The 18,135-nt window shown below is 36.0% G+C and overlaps 1 long non-coding RNA gene and 1 other non-coding gene across 2 annotated transcripts; both read left to right on the top strand.

The window, feature by feature from the left end:
* The first annotated feature begins 15,017 nt into the window (after positions 1 to 15,017).
* Positions 15,018 to 17,958, top strand: LOC105051038 (uncharacterized). Its single transcript, XR_833142.3, has 2 exons — positions 15,018 to 15,185; positions 15,327 to 17,958. It is a non-coding gene; the product is annotated as an uncharacterized lncRNA (long non-coding RNA).
* On the top strand, positions 17,410 to 17,521 carry LOC114914548 (small nucleolar RNA U19). Its single transcript, XR_003801893.1, has one exon. It is a non-coding gene; the product is annotated as a small nucleolar RNA U19 (small nucleolar RNA).
* Positions 17,959 to 18,135: the final 177 nt, after the last annotated feature.

The raw sequence follows: 18,135 nt of genomic DNA, 5'->3' as shown, positions 1-18,135 counted from the left end.
ATAATATAGTTAAGTAACAATTAATTATGTTTCAGCATAATTTTTCAGGCTCAAAAGAGTGAGAGAAGAAAAAAAACAACAGCCTCAGAGCCTACCTCATCCCAGCTAGCTCCCTTCTAACCTCCCTTTTCCCAACCAGTTGCTTCTCTTAGCCAGTAGCCTCCTCTTAGTCACCAGCTCTCAACCAACAGCAGCCTCCCCTCAACAATGACTTGCAACTCACAGTATCATGACTATTTTTGACTCCAAGAATTTGCATCTAGCCTCGCAGAAGAAACATTGCTATTAGTTTTGACGTGATGCATTTGGGATATCAGTTTGGATGTATTTCTATTGAGATGATATAGCTTTGGTGTTTATACAATGATACTTTCTTTTATTATATGATATCTTATGAAACTTTATGATATAGTGTGTTATCTTATGTCTATCAAAATGTTTGACAGATTATGATACGTTATGATATAATGTGGTGCATTACAAAATATTATGATACATTTTAATATATTATAATATATTATTTTAGAATGTTATAGATTATGATAGAGGATGGTTTACTGTCATCAATTATAATACGTGGTTGTATTTTTAGGCATTACATGGTAATATATTGAAAAAAATTTAAATTTCATTTTGATTTATGATTATGATATCTTTAGTTGGTTGTGAAATTAGAATAATAGATATGACTGGATGATATACAAGTTCTTTGCAGCTTACAGGTACCTTCCAAACTATATTGCGAATATACTTTTATTTACCTCTTTTCTATATTGGGGGTGTATTTACATCTGGTTAAAAATAGAGGAGATTTAAATAGAACATAGAAAAAGTTAGTGGAGATTATCAAAACTTTCTAATTTGGAGGAGACGAGATTGCGATATTCAGAAAAGAAAAAAAATTAGAAGTATCATTGAAATTTCATAAAATAGTTTAACTTGTTGCCTTATGATATTTTTACTTCAGAAAATGAGTTCCATATTGGTTCTCTTTTACTATGCTACTAGTTTATACTTCAAGAGATGTAATCCTCAGCTGTATGAATTATATTTGAGGAAATACATTGCATGTTTATTCATTATTATGCCTACTTGGGACTAAAATATGGCTGTAGCATAAATAATATAATAATTCCAATAAGCATGTATGCTGGCAAATTAAGAAAATGTTGCTCATTACATAAATCATTAGAGATTATGAATTAATCTTGAAACATCTCCAAAACAAAACATCCACTTTTGGGACAAATCTGAAAAATTCAATCGAGCAAAATTCGTACATTTAGAATTCAAATCTAATTATATAAAAAAATCAGAATGATCCAACATGCTAGTATACAGTAAACAACCCATTTGGCCTTTTTTTTATAGCTTGAAATTGGATTCTCAAGCTTCCTATTCTGTTACAATAGCTTGTTACTAACATCCTTATCCCTTGTATTTGAAGATAGATTGTGCCAATAGAAGCAACACAGCCTCTATTTGCCTGAAAAAATAATTTATGATGGAAGATTAAAGTCAAAAATTGGATAATAAATCGAAAATGAGGAAAATAGTAATATACCTCATCCATCCTGCATCTAAAAACATACCAACCAGGATTTTTGGTGGTCCATGAGATCATCAAAGGTGATCTAGTTCCACAATGATAAAAATCAATAGTTTGAAAAAGGAACTGAAAGAACTTGATTGAAAATCCTCTATGGTCTCCTTCTCTCTCTATAATCCTCTCTTTCTTCCTCGAATTTTTTCTAGTCCACCCACAACTTGATTGGAGATTTCTTCTTCTCCATCTGGCTTGATTTAAGATTTCTCCTCCCTACACAGTTTGATTTAAGTTTCTTTTTCTTTTCTTTTGATTTTGGATAATTGGCATCCAAAATCTTGGATCATGTGAGGCACATACTTTGATATTTTTGGTGCCATGACTAACACCCCATTAGTAATTGAAAGTAAGGATACTATCATCACTTCATAAAAATAGGATATCATTTCAAGATCATGTGATATCATTTCATTAATAGAGACAGACGATAGGAGCACATTGAAATACTTCATTAAATAGAAGGATTTGTTTGATACATTTTAAAGTACAGAAGATACAAGTAAAATCGAGCTAAAGTTTAGAAAATATTTTTATAATTTTTTCTTAAATTTAAATGAGGACGATAATGATCTGACAAATATATATCAATAGAAAAGATGGGTCACTCTTTGTTTTTTCTTCTCTCTTCCCTTTTTTTGAAAATTCTGCTGTTCTTTTCCCTTTTATCTTCTACTCCACTAATAGGAGATGTGAAAGACACAAGTTCAAGTATTGTTTGTATATTATATGATATGATGCAAATCATCTCAAGCTCTATTCTTGAGATGCTTCCATCTATCATTCCATATTATTATCTTAAGGTTCATATCCTTTTAAAGAATGGAAATAGTTATTGAATTGTATATCATTTCTCATATTCATGTGTTGTGCATGGCATACAACATTAAATATGTCTTTGCAAATGTAAAATTCACCCATTTCCAAAGTTATAGGAAAGATATATAAGAGTAGGTTCATGTAAATAGTATTTGCTTGTTAGAAGGACATACAAAAACAAAATGCACTTGGTGTGAAGTTTTGCTTAGGCACTCTATTTATAATACTTGACCAGGTTATTTTAGATTTAGTTATGTAGTAGACATGGTAAGAAAGTTATTACAGATATATACACAAATTGAGATGTTGGAGTAAACCATCAACATTTGTGCTACACTAAACCATCAACATTTATGCGAAGTGCTACAGTTTGTGATGGGGAAGGAGTTGGTAAAGTATCTATATTTATTGCCAATTCTTTTAATGATGGAGAAGCTTTGATACTCTTAAGAGAAGAACTTGCAATCATGTCAACTAAGTGAACCCTCTCACCTGCATTGAATTAGTTTTAAGTACAATTAGAATGATATTCTTGATCTCCAAATTCCCTATTAAGTTGTCAATAAATTCACCCACCACACCCCAATTCTTTGTTGCTCAAAATTATAGTTTTAGCCAAATAATTTAAGTATATCACCAAGTACTTATTTTTTATCGACACTAGTTATTGACACAAATTATTGAATGGGAGTCCATTCCCCTTGCAATGCATGGAGTGGGCTATGTTTTTTCGTTTAGATTGATTCTTAAATTTGGACCAATCAAAGGGAACAAGTCTAGCTTACAAATTGGCTAGGTGTTATAATGATATTATATTTTATGGAATAATTTTATAGTTTAATATGTTCTTTGCATGTGATAATTGCTCCTTGGTAGCATTTTGTTCTCTAAATCATACTAGTCCATTAAATAGAAAGACTGTTGGGAATTGTGTCTCAAAGTCAATCGTCAATCTGTTAACGGTAAAGCTAATTATTATAATTATATATAAATTATTAAAATAATAAATATCATTTGATTTTTTCATCACTCTATATACATCTTATTTGAACTCCTATATTATGATGAAGTCCTTAAGACTATTTGAATCGATATAGGAGGATATATCATTTAGTCCTTAAACCCTAGTTCACGACCAAATGATATGCTATTATTAGGATGATAGCGGTATGTCACGCCCCCGACCCGAGATTGTGAATCGAGGGTCGTGGCAACCGCCGCATACTCATGAAGAACTCTCTCCATAAGCATGCAAGGCATCTCATCACAATATCAATGCATCACAGCGGAATAAATTCAAATAATTATTATTCAACTGTAATTCAAGTAATTAAATCAAATGTCTTACATCCAATAAAATTTTACTGACAATAAAACAATAGGTCATAGTTCAATGAAGTTGACAATGCTAAATCTCGCCTCTAAAAGCTCTGTCCCAATATTTCTTTCCACGCTCGAAATTAATTATCTGAATATGAAAAATAGAAAGAAAGATAATGAGCTAGACAGTCCAGTAAGTAACAAATATCTCAACTAGATATTTTATAATTTTCAAGAATAATATTGTAAATAAACATAAGAGTATATTTCATGCTGATTTATTACAAATTGAATATTTTCAAATATTCACATATAATATAATCATAAATCCGATTCGATTCAAAACACTCGTAACTCAACAGCCTTGACTATGACCAACGTTTAACCCCCATTGGCGGGGTCCACAGAATACCAGCGCACAACCTCCACTGGCAGGGTCCACAAATACCAGCGCACAACCCCCACTGGCAGGGTCCACAAACACCAGCACACAACCCCCACTGGCAGGGTCCACTGAGTACCAACGTATAATCCCCATTGACGGGGTCCACTGAAACATAGTTAGACTGAGAGCATAAATCCGATCTGTATCAAAACACTTTGTACCATAATATATCATAATTTTTCACTGAATATGCGCATAAATCGACGTACCATAATATTTCAAAAGCACTTTTCTTTCAAAACATAATTTCATAAATCATGCATAATTTCAGAGAATAATTATTTATTTTCAGAATAAATATGGAATATCTCGAGAAGATGATTCATTACTTACCTTTCACGGAGTACTGAATGAACAGATCGACTAACTTCTAAGAGATTCTTCTGTGCCTATTATCCAAAATTATATTTTTACATTAATTTTAATTCAAAATTAAATCTAACAAATTCTAAAATCAAAAATCTCACTTAAAATTAAACTCTTCCCTAAACTCGATTAAAATTATCAGATGAAGCCTTCCACTATGCTAATCCTAGAAAAATAACTTTAGAGAGAGAAAAATCCATCAAGAGAGAGAAAATTCTAGAGAGAGAAAGTAGAGAGAGAAAATTCAATTCCAGAGAGAGAAAGTCAGGGTTCAGACTGAAAGAAGAGAGAGGAGAGAGAGAAACTCTCTCTCTCATCATTTTTTTTATTTTATTTTTTTATTTTTATTTTTATTTTTTTATTTTATTTATTTTTTTATTTATTTATTTATATATAAATATATATATTTATTTATTTTTATTTTTATATTTTTTTTCTTTTCTTTTCTTTTCTTTTCTTTTTTTCTCTTTTTCTTCTTTTTCTTTTCTTTTCTTTTTCTCTTTTTCTTCTTCTTTCTCTTTTCTTTTCTTTTTTTTCTTTTTTTTTTCCTTCTTGGGCTTCTTCCAGGCCGAACAGGGGACGACAGTCCTTCGATCTTGACCGGTCGTTCGAGCCGAGGCCGCCACGGCGGAGGCCGGCGGCAGAGGGGGGCCACTCCCCCGATCACGGAAGAGCATGGCCGGTGATCGATTGCGATCGCCGGTGCCGGAAAATTCATGAGAAAAAGAGACCAAAACAGAGGTCCCTTTTTTCGATCAAAAATCGGCGACTCCCGTCGCCGGCAGCCACGCGCAAGGGCACGGGAGGAAGGGGAAGGAAGAGAGGAAAAGGAAGAAAACTTACCTTGACCTCCGGTGACCTCGTCGGAGAGCAATCACGGTGAGAAACCGAACGGTGTCCGCGGCTTCGATCGAGAAAGACAGAGAGAAAGAGAGAGGGAGGAGGTCGATGTTCGGTCTCAAGGGAGAGGGGGTCTTCTTATAGAGGGTCCTAGGACTTCGAGAGATCCTAGGACTTCCAAATCGCTCGGGTTTCGCCGGAGAAGAAGACTCCTATCGGGAGTCTTCTTCCCGGTTTTTGATTCCTCTATTTTTTTTTTTTCTGAATGGGCTTGGGTCTGGCTGGATTGGGCTTGGTTTGGGCTATAACATTCTTCACCCCTAAAAAAAAATTTCGTCCTCGAAATTTTTCATACCTGTCACCAGTGTATTGGAAGCCTGTGCATTTTATTGAGTAAGCGCATAAACTCTTCCCTGATTTTTAAAAATCTGTCCACCACCCTTATGTTGTCCTTCATGAGTTCTTTGGCCAACTTGATTTTCAGTATTTAGCGGGCAGCTAGCAATTTTATGATCCATCTGACCACATTTGAAACAAGCATCTGTAATCCAATAGCAATCATTGTCTGCATGATTTTTGCCACATCTGGAGCATGGCTCACCATCAATCTGTTGAGTCTTATTGTCTACTGCTCCCTTAGCTGATCTTTTGATATTTTTATTATTCTGCTCTTGTGTATCATTTGATTGTGCTCTCTTTCTTTGCCTTCTTTCCCTTTCCATGCGTTCTTCATTGACTTCCCTTTCAATTATCAGTGCTTTGTTTATCACATCTGCATACGTTGTCAATTCATATGGAACCACTTATTTTCGAATCTCAGTTCTCAGTCCCATCTCGAACTTGTGAACATATTCTTGCTCACCATCCACTAATCTCGGAGCAAATTTTGCTAACTCTGTAAATTTTGCTTCATATTCAGTCACACTCATACCCTTTTGCTTCAAATAGATAAACTCTTGCTCTTTCTGAATCCTTATACTCTGAGGAAAATACTGATCATAGAATGCAATCCGAAATCTTTCTCAAGTAAATATTTCGCCGTCTTGTTCATGCTTGCGCTGTAGTCGCTGACACCAGTTGTATGCTTCTCCTTGTAGTAAATAAGCTGCATATCGAATCTTTTCTTCATCAAGACACTCTTGGACAGTGAAGGCCTTCTCCATCTCTATTATTCAGTTATCAGCCTCCAAAGGTTCAGTAGTCCCCTTGAAAGCTGGAGGTGCAAGCTTTTTAAATTTTGAAATGTTGTTCTGTTGTACTGGTTGCTCTCCTTGTTGTGGTGGTGGATGCTGATGTTGTTGTGTATCTCGTTGTATCCTCTGTTGTTCAAGCATTTGCTGCTGTATTTATTATTGCGCTTGTACCATCCTGATTAGGGTCTGCATTAACTGAGCTATATCTGGTTCTTGACGTGCTCTCGAAGCACTCCCATTAGGATCTACGACTCCCTCCTCCTGAGGGGTGCCACTGGTCAGATGGAGAGTGTTATCATCCCGTGGTTGTGATGTCCCTCTTGCAATTCCTTGAGTAGTTCTTGTCATTCTACGGGGAGGCATGATAACCTTGTAGTAGTAAAATCTTATTAGATTCATTTATCTATTATTAGGATGGGTTCATTATGATGCTCATACTCTAACGTCCCAATATTCTTAATGTTTATCCACCTACACTCATACTATGTCAAATTCTATGTGTCATAATTTATCCACTTATGCTCTGATACCATATTAATTGTCACGTCCCCGACCCAAGATTGTGAATCGAGGGTCGCGGCAACCGCCGCATACTCATGAAGAACTCTCTCCATAAGCATGCAAGGCATCTCATCACGATATCAATGCATCACAGTGGAATAAATTCAAATAATTATTATTCAACTGTAATTCAAGTAATTAAATCAAATGTCTTACATCCAATAAAATTTTACTAATAATAAAACAATAGGTCCTAGTTCAATGAAGTTGACAATGCTAAATCTCGCCTCTAAAAGCTCTGTCCCAATATTTCTTCCCACGCTCGAAATTAATTATCTGAATCTGAAAAATAGAAAGAAAGGTAATGAGCTAGACAGCCCAGTAAGTAACAAATATCTCAATTAGATATTTTATAATTTTTAAAAATAATATTGTAAATAAACATAAGAGTATATTTCATGCTGATTTATTATAAATTGAATATTTTCAAATATTCACATATAATATAATCATAAATCCGATTCGATTCAAAACACTCGTAACTCAACAGCCTTGACTATGATCAATGTTTAATCCCCATTGGTGGGGTCCATAGAATACCAGCGCACAACCCCCACTGGCAGGATCCACAAATACCAGCGCACAACCCCTACTGGCAGGGTCCACTGAGTACCAACGTATAATCTCCATTGGTGGGGCCCACTGAAACATAGTTAGGCTGAGAGCATAAATTCGATCTGTATCAAAACACTTTGTACCATAATATATCATAATTTTTCACTGAACATGTGCATAAATCGACGTACCATAATATTTCAAAAGCACTTTTCTTTCAAAACATAATTTTATAAACCATGCATAATTTCAGAGAATAATTATTTATTTTCAGAATAAATATAGAATATCTCGAGAAGATGATTCATTACTTACCTTTCACGGAGTACTGAATGAACAGATCGACTAACTTCTAGGAGATTCTTCCGTGCCTATTATCCAAAATTATATTTTTACATTAATTTTAATTCAAAATTAAATCTAACAAATCTTAAAATCAAAAATCTCACTTAAAATCAAACTCTTCTCTAAACTCGATTAAAATCATCAGATGAAGCCTTCCACTACGCTAATCCTAGAGGAATAACTTTAGAGAGAAAAATCCATCAAGAGAGAGAAAATTCTAGAGAGAGAAAGTAGAGAGAGAAAGTTCAATTTCAGAGAGAGAAAGATAGGGTTCAGACTGAAAGAAGAGAGAGGAGAGAGAAAAACTCTCTCTCTCATTATTTTTTTTATTTTTATTTATTTATTTATTTATTTATTTATATATATAAATATATATATATATTTATTTATTTATTTTTATTTTTATATTTATTTTTTCTTTTCTTTTCTTTTTTTCTCTTTTTCTTCTTTTTCTTTTCTTTTCTTTTTCTCTTTTTCTTCTTCTTTCTCTTTTCTTTTCTTTTTTTTCTTTTTTTTTTCTTCTTGGGCTTCTTCCAAGCCGAATAGGGGACGGCAGTCCTCCGGCCTTGACCGACCGTTCGGGCCGCAGCCGCCACGGCGGAGGCCGACGGCAGAGGAGGGCCACTCCTCCGGTCACGGAGGAGCATGGCCGGCGATTGATTGCGATCGCCGGCGCCAAAAAATTCACGGGAAAAAGAGGCCAAAACAGAGGTCCCTTTTTCCGACTGGAAATCGGCGACTCTCGTCGCCGGCAGCCGCGCGCAAGGGCACGGGAGGAAGGGGAAGGAAGAGAGGAAAAGGAGGGAAACTTACCTTGACCTCCGGTGACCTCATCGGAGAGCAATCACGGTGAGAAATCGAATGGTGTCTGCGGCTTCGATCGAGAAAGACGGAGAGAAAGAGAGAGGGAGGAGGCCGATGTTCGGTCTCAAGGGAGAGGGGGTCTTCTTATAGAGGGTCCTAGGACTTCGAGAGGTCCTAGGACTCCCAAATCGCTCGGGTTTCGCCGGAGAAGAAGACTCCTATCGGGAGTCTTCTTCCCGATTTTTGATTCCTCTATTTTTTTTTTTTTTTTTTTTTGAATGGGCTTGGGTTTGGCTGGATTGGGCTTGGTTTGGGCTATAACACGGTATCAAGTATACGTCGTTGTTTGCGATGTGCATTAGTTATCCTCTTAATCAAAGAGTGTAGAGACACTGGTATGGCATGCAAGTGAAATGTAAGGGTACATCTCACAGAACGTGACCAACTACTGAGCACTCTGCTGTCAAGAATAGCTCGCGAAAGATATGGATATAAGTATCTTTCTGACTTGAGATCACCATGGCAACTTACAAGTAATTTATTGTGATTTGGTGCCGAACTATCTAAATTTCTGATTCAGTAATGAAAGATTTTTAATTACAGCCGACAAGGTGGATTTTAGCCGTATCCCACTCAAAAACCTATGGAACAAGGCAATGATGGGTTTAAGGAGAAAAAACATCAGATTTTAGAGAGGTGGCGATGCTCAGCAAGGTAGCACGGTGGCCACCAAAGATGAAGAAGAAGGAAGAGGGAGGCAGTGGAGGATTCGATGATGGGTTCGACTAAGAGATGATGGGTTTAAAAAGAAAAGGATGGGAAGAAGATAGGTTCAATTTATCCACAGATAAAGCCACCTTCCACCGACGTAATCAATCCAAATACTCCTCATTGGTGCATGGATCTTATTGAGTCGCCCTCCCGACCTTATTTTCTCCAGCGGTCGTGGATTGGGTGGGGGATAAGATTTTCTTGTTTTGATCAATCGTTTTTTTTCTAAAAAATTATAGTAAAGTCGGCAAGACTTGCCGACTTCACTCGAATCGGATCCAATTGGACCGGTTCTCACAAAATAAGTTTTCCATCATATTTATATTTTCTAGTATATCTAATTTATAACATTGGAATATAAATTTATTTCTCCAATCGATGTTCAAAGAAGTGTGATAATCCATACTTCCAATACTATATTTGTATGGTACTTACAAATACTAGGAAATAAATTTGTGGTCTTAATAGGAATTCACTTGAAAAGTGAAATTGATTCCAAAAATGTATCTCAATAAGTTTTTTACATGTATTGTTATTAAATTTTTATGGAATTAGGATGGATGTAAATTGTGATAAGATTTTAATATTTTTGATAAACTCTTAGATATATTTTTAATTTTCTATATTAGATATATAATGATTTTTGTAATTTTATCCTGATGTTTCTTATTTTCTGAGTTGCATAAGAATTTTATCAAATGTTACCAATTCTCATCTCCGCTTCTTGGTCTAGCAAATATTGTTCTAAGCTAAGGTTAAGAGGTTCCAAATTTTGAATGCAATCAACCCTTAATCAAATGAAATTTCATTATGATCTTTTAAATTACTAATGTATACATATGTAGACACACACATGCATATATTATACTATATTATGAACTTTCAACTTTTTTGCTTATCAGCAGTACTTAAGTCCATTAGGCAAGTAGATTGGCTTAAAATGGACGCCTTAGTTCTTAGTGTTGGAATTAAGATTATAAATTTAACCTGCACCGCACCCCCTTCTCCACCCCAAAAACACCAAAACATGCATGCGCGTACACAACCGCGCGCGCTCACACACACACAACCCCGCAACCCTCCACCCCCCTTGAATCAAACAAGGGTTAGTACCTTTGGTTACAGGGGCGGCTCAATATATTTGAAGGTCTAAAGCTAAAAATTATTTTTTTTGTTTTCTTCTATACTATCGTGAACATAACCTTTTATGATCTGCCACGTGTCTCTGATCTTTAGAAAAAAAAAATCAACCGACACCACAGATCTTTCGTCTTCCACTGCTCCTTGTCATCGGTGACTGTGACCAGCCGATCGGCCGTCGGCGACTGCTCAGGGCCTCCGGTGAGCGGCGCCATTCATCTTCTCGCTCGCGGATCGAGTGGAAAGGGGGGACCTGGCCACCTGGGGCAGGGGTCTTTCGAAAAAAAAAAAATGGTCTTTCAGTTCCAGGATGGGGCAGGGGCCTTCGATCCTTCGTCCTTGGAAGAGTTTGATGCGCAGCGTCGGTGGCCAGCGGTCCGGCGCCATTCATCTTCTCGCAGGAGCGGCAGGACGAGCAGGGGGAGGAGGGGGGACTTAGGGGTAGGGAAGGGCCTTCCGGCTTTCGGGAAACGAAAAAAAATTATCTCCGATGGCCCGACGCACCGAGCGGGGGTGGGGGGCGGGGGCTCTCCGAAAAACCAAAAAAAATAAAAAGACCTACCGTCCCGTGACTCCCGTCCACCGTTGCGCCGCTCGCGGAGACGTCTTCCTCGCCACCGGTGACTGACCGCGCCGGCCGAGCGGGGCACCGGAGCTGCCTGGGGGCGGAGCCGTGGAGGGAGCCAGAAAGGGTAAGGGGGAGGTAGCAGGGGTGGAGAGTGGAGTGGTAGAGGTGGAGGAGTCCGAAGCCGTCAGCCGTGGAGCGACTGGAGCCGTGGTCGGTGGAGGCGGGGACCGCGGGGTGGATGCGTGGAGGCAGGACTGGGTGGAGGCGTGGAGCGGCTAGAGCCGTGGCCCATGGAGGTGGGGTGGATGCATGGAGCCGTGGAGGCGGGGTGGGGTGGAGGCGTGGAGCCGTGGTGGAGTCTTGCTTTGCCGGGCTGCGGAGATATTGCCGGGGTGGAGCATGGAGGTGGAGGCGGGACTCAGGACTCGGGAGTGGGAGGCCTCCTGGCGGCGGGGCCCTAAGGCAAGGGCTTCGATGGCCTTGCCCTTCAGCCGCCCCGGTTTGGTTAGTATCTCATGATGCACGTGCATTACCACAGAGTATGGTACACTAATGGATGGTATCCATTGCATAATAGACAACCATCAAATAATGCATCATACACGTTGGATATGCTCGCGCATGACTCAATCTGCGATGGATACCATTCATGGGTGCACTGTATTTTGTAGGTCATGCACGCACCACAAGGATCCATACTCAAATTAGTGGTAGTCAAAATTTTCATTGATAAGAAGGATTCTATGCTTTTCAGCTTTCTACTTTTGCTCAGAATATATATCATGGACCAAAACACACTAATTGGGCCTCAATAGGCTAGTACAAGATAGGTCAATCTAATGTTTCCTGGATGTTTTATATATACTTATGAGCAAATGATATAGGTGATATTCACAAGCCCAAATTACACTTTTTTTTAATGCAACTCCAACTCCTAATAGGTCAATACATCATAATTGCAATATTGGTAGATTCACATTATTCATCATATTATTTCCTGTTGGATTGAGAGGTCAATATTGACGTCAAGAAGAAGGCTAAGTGATCGAAAGTTTACTGACAGAGGAAATGATACAAGGAAATATGAATTGTTTCCATTATTCTACTACTCAGAGCAGTTTGATCAAGAAATTTTCGATAAAATGATTTATACTGTATTACTCTCTAATGTAAAAGTTTCTATTATTCAATTATTTAATAGGTGAATACTTTTGTTAGTAGGAGTGTAAATAGGTCAAGTTCGGGAAAAATCCATGCTATATTTGTATCCCAACTTAATGACAAAAATTGAATTTGAATCCAAGCAAAAATTGAGTTCAAATCCAAACAAAAGTTGAGTGCATTTGAATGAAAAGTTCTAAACTTGAATCTAAGCTCGATTAGTAATTGGATTTGAGTTTATTTGAAGTTTAATTTAGTACAAGATTTTAATGGGGCAGCTAATTAGTTTCCACAATTAAAATGGCTCTTGTTACAATACTCTATGGTAGATTGCAATATGAAAGGGATGCAATAGCAATAAATGATTGACTTTGAAAAAATCCAATCATTCTTAAAACATATTTAAAATTTTATTTATGTTTAGTTTAGGTTGCATTTAGTTGGGCATGACATATTACAAGATACTTTGACGATTCATGAAAATTATTTATCTCAAAAAAATCATTATGGGGATAAATAAATGTCTATATTTGGTTAATGAAAAAAATTAATTTGAAAAATAACATCAAACAAAAATTACTATGTTTGGTTGGAAGTAATCTTATATGGGAATATTGCCGAAGTTCCAACAATACCTCATAATCAATAATTCAAGTAAAGATATTTTTTCTATTCAATCAATTTGTTGGCCATTTATGGCCTATGAAAGTTGTTAATATGGGCTATTTCAAATATTGAAAATACATGAGTTCATAAATATTTTTAAATTAATTATATATATATTAAAAAATATATTTTTATTATAATAAATTTTAGTATTTTCACCAAGAATGGATAGCTTGTGTTATATTTTGATTACGATTGCCATCAGATTGACAATATCAAAAGAGAGCATTTATGGGTTTCGACTAAAAAGGTAGTGGTATTTCCATCAATCAACAACAATTTTAGATTACCTCCATTCGATAATATAGCACAGAAAAAAAAATCATTTTTTGATAGTATTTATTTTACTTTCTTTTTCAATAAAATAGGTATGAAATATATTAATTATTTTACCATCCCTCTCATCATCTTTTTGTATAATATAATAATATAATATAGGATTTATTTTTTCATATTAGATTACACCTACCCAAATGAATTCTAAATAACGGTTGGATTTTAAACTAAATAGTAACATGACAGAGTTCAGGAGAGTATGCATGAGACAATGCTATAAATCCAATTACAACAGAAAAGAATTAACACAAATCAAGTAGCCAATTTTGTTTATATTCCTATATTACATGTACTACATATGTACTTTGTTTTTTAATATTCAGGTTATATTATTTTTTTAATATTTAAAATAGCTAAATTTGAGTTTAATTCGATAAGAAATTGGATCCTGTATAGAATCTGAATTTAATCTGATAAAGTTATTGAAAACTTAATTTAGATCCATTTCTGATAATCATATATTATTGGGTTGAGTTACCAAATTTTTTGGGATCATCTGGACCATATACTCCTCTAGTCTGTTGGACTCTTCCTTGGTTTTTGGTTTCCTATTATTAGATTTTTGATTGTTTTTAATCGGGTAGTTTTAATGATAGCTTACAAAATCTTAATTGGATCTCAAATTATTAATATGGTCATAACCATTCATGCATCCTATCATATGCATTATAGATGCAAAGTACTACTTATATATAGTGAGATTATGGGAAAAATTATGGCCAAATTCTTTTATATGAGAAACCTAGCTTTAGTTGAGTATTGAGGATGCATGTGGTCTTCTTCCTGGTCGAAATCAAGAAAGGAGAGAAGGAAGAACCCTCAACTACAAAACCTTGTGTATCTATATTTTTGTTTTTTTGGATTTTGAGAGTTTCAACATTTTTGATGTAAGGGAAGGCCTTCATATGGCATAGAAGGTTGTGGGAGTCTGTAGGATCTAATCACATCTATCCTTTTTTTTTTTTTTTAGCAATACATTTATCTCATTTTAATTATCTTGCCTTTTGCTTTCCTATTAAACAAAGTACATGCTCAATATACTTGCTAGAGCCAAAAGTAAAGGAATCCAAAAATCAGCATCTACTGTACATCCTTCTTCTTCTGTTCTGACTCTTTAGGAAGAATAGAAATGCTGGTATATTAGCTAGCTTAATCAATATGTGATCGCGTTTTTCTTTAATTTTTTTTTTCTTGTTGAGTAAATCTCAGAGGGTTGGATGCACCCATGTATATCATCTTGATGATGTTAAAAAGAAATAATTTTCTCCCACTATATTCCATGAAAACTCTTGTATTCTAAGCTACATTTGCAGCACCTTCTGAATTATTTTCTAATAAATATGGAAGGACCTTCTCCCCCTCACCTATTCCCCTATTCCATGAAAACTGAAGTCGGCATACGCTGCCGCTTTTACGTGAAGCTTGTTGGTTGGAAAATGACTAATGTCACGTGCAACGGATATGGCGCTGGTTGGGCTCTCCATCGGGCTTCATACGCTATAAATGTGCGCCCTCTCTGGCCTTGCGACGCCGTTAGGGTTTTCTAGGGTTTTGGATTTCGGCCGCAGAGAGCTCTTTTGGGTTCTTCTAAGGTTTTCGGTAATGCTCGGAATGGGTAACTCCCCCGGAGCTTAGTAGCTTCTCGAGATCAGATCTCTAAACTCTTGTTCTCTCATGGAACATAATGATTCCGTAAATTTTCATCGTTTTCTTTTCCAAAGTTCGGATTTTTTTTTTTTTTTTAATGTTCTAGGTTTCCAATTTATCCTCTTGTGTGATTTTTTTTTTTTTTTGTTGATTCCCTTTCCTGTTTTTCTTTCTCAAATTTGTCAGTTTTGATGAAGATACATGCTGGGCTCTCTCATATTATGTCACGGATTGGAATTTTAAGGGATGGAACCTGTACTGCATAAATTCTGCAGCTGTGTTTTGCGTGGTGATTGATTAATTTATAGGTCCCAGATGCGATTTTTTTAATTTTAATTTCGGGGGATGAACCATTTGAGCTGATGATAGAGTTTTTGAAGGTAATAACGTAGGAAGTTTGTGAAATTGAGTTTTTTTAATTAATTAATTATTTATTTTAGTTTCTTATGATTAAGGAGCAATTGCGGAGCATGGGTGGGGACAAAAAGTAAAGCAGCCGGTTTTGATTGAGATGGAATGATGGCAGGGACTTCCATGGAAAAGAGTATTATGGTAGATAGTTGATGTTAGCTTTGTGATGCCTTTTTCTTCCATTATCTCCTATTGATTGTTTGGTGTTTAGATGGAGATTCTAGGGTAAAATTTTGGTTTGTTAAGGTAAGGATAAGCAATGGGGTACTTATATTTAGTAGGTGTACATAATATTGCTGTGTTCTGCTGGAGGCTTAGCTGATTAAAATAGCGAAGATCATCTATGACTTAGAGTTGCATAGGAATGAGTTGGATCCTTGCATCTCAAAGCATAAAAAGGATCCATCTCTGACAGTCTCTTGTTTTTGTTCCAAACATATCCAATAACCATTTCATGGACTTTGAAAGTTAGTCTAGATGTGGTTTGCTTGTACAGTTTTTATATAGGGGTATAGACATTATAGCTTTGCCTCTTTTGCTATTAAAAAGGATTCTCATGGTGGAGTTTTTTGCAGGTTCAGAGTTTCAGGGATTTTGGACTATCCTACCATAATCTTCTGCTTGTATTCTGAAAAATGAAAACTAATGTGTTTTTCTTTTTTTTCTTTTCTTTTTTTTTTTTTTTGGTTCCAACGAGTAAGTTTGCAAACAGCCTGTTTTTTTTTTAATAATATCTCTGGAAATTATGATAGAATGATGAACATCCTGTGATAACGCAGCATCTTTTGATGCGATGTGCGGTCCTTTCCACACGAGATTTCTGACTGTCTAAGAATTCAATTAATTAGATATTGCTTTTCAAGTAGTCCTTATCAGCAGAACAAAATTTTAGATTGATCTTGCTTTATGAATTTTATTACTTTTTTCTGAAATTTTCTTAAAACCTGGAGGTCCGGGAGACAAGTATGAGAAATTAAAAGTGAAAAGAGGTGAATAACTTAATTGGTTTTCATGCCTACTTTTATTATGCCCTAAGTAACCAGGATGTCATAATTTTGTGTTACCCGCATCAGGTTATAGGGCTCATAAACTTTAATTTTTCTATTTGAATACCAAAATCCGAAATGTTCCTCTCTTAGTAATCTCTCTTATCTGTAATGATGTTTCTTCTGCTTGACTAGCTTTCTGGTTATCCATCATTTTCTATATTTTTCTTCACTATTCATCAAGTATATCAATCCAATAGTCCAAATCTTGGATTTAATAGATAGTGGAACATTTCAAATCTTGGTTTTAATAGATAGCAGAACATTAAAGTTCATCACTTTCAGCTGTCTTCTTGCTTTTATTTTGGCCTTTCTTTGCAGTCCATTTGTCATGTGTTAATAAGTGAGGTTTCATCTTCTTGTTCATGTGGATTGTAACTTGAATTTCGCAAATCCTGCAAGGACATCATACCACACTTGTTAAATTTCATTACTTTGAATTATGATATGGAACTTCATTCTTTGTGACTATTTGTTGCCAAATGTACAAGATTTTTGTATGTAACATGACTGTCTCTGGGAATCCTCTTGAGTTGAAGGATGCATTCTTGTCTGTGAGATTTCTTTCATTAATGTCCTCAGACACAGAAACATATGCATATGCCTAGACATATAAAAACAGTGCTACATGCATAGTGCAGTAGAATAAAATTCCTCAGTATTTAGTTTTCATAACTCCATAGCCTCACTTTACACAATCCCATCAAACATTCATCTTCTCTCAACCTCCCCTCTTACAAGGAAGAAAAGAAAGCCTCTTTGAGTAGCCATATGGTGATCTAGAGGTGTTGCTTGCATCTCAAATTCATACCATCTGGCTTAGTTAGGAGGCATAAATTGATGGTTTTATTCAACCTTCTCAGGCCTTTTTGAGGGGACTCCACTCATAATCTTATGGTGTCCCCCAAGCAGCCTTGGACATTTAATGTCTTCTAGCTCTTGTTTACCTTGCTTTAAATCCACTCAATTACCTTTGATATCTCCATTGGGTTTGATTGATTTTTCCCATTTGATTAATTTTTTTTAAATAAATTTTACAGTTTTTGTTATACTCAGATAGGATGCTTGAACAAATAAGAGTTGAGATACAAAGTCCTCATCTGGCTCAGACAGGAATGCATGATAGAAAAGCAGTTGCATATATCCAGTGTTTGCCCATGTTGTTTGGGAACCAGAACACCGTCCTGTCCTTGGATTGCATTTCATTTTCTTGGAGTAACATAGAGTAATGTCTATCTGCCCTTTAATAGATGTGCATAACACTCAGCTAGCATTTTAAACATGTAAAAGTTCTCATATCAATCCTTTATGGTGTAAATATGTGCATCTGGTTTTGGAGAAGGAATTGCTTTTTTCCTTCTTCCTCGTTGCTCTTCACAACCATCCTATCCTTTTCAACTATCTAGATTCTTAGTGATGATCTGTCTCCGAAGTCCTGTGAGGTACTGTGAGGACTCATTCAGAGATGAGTGCTCCTGAACTTTAGTAGGCCATTTTATTACATTCTATGTTGTCTAGTTTCTTAACTACAATGTTTG

Source organism: Elaeis guineensis, chromosome 9 (genome assembly GCF_000442705.2).
Source record: "Elaeis guineensis isolate ETL-2024a chromosome 9, EG11, whole genome shotgun sequence".
Taxonomy (NCBI): Eukaryota; Viridiplantae; Streptophyta; class Magnoliopsida; order Arecales; family Arecaceae; genus Elaeis; species Elaeis guineensis.
The sequence above is the reverse complement of the archived record's forward strand: the minus strand, read 5'-3'. Positions and strand labels throughout refer to the sequence as shown.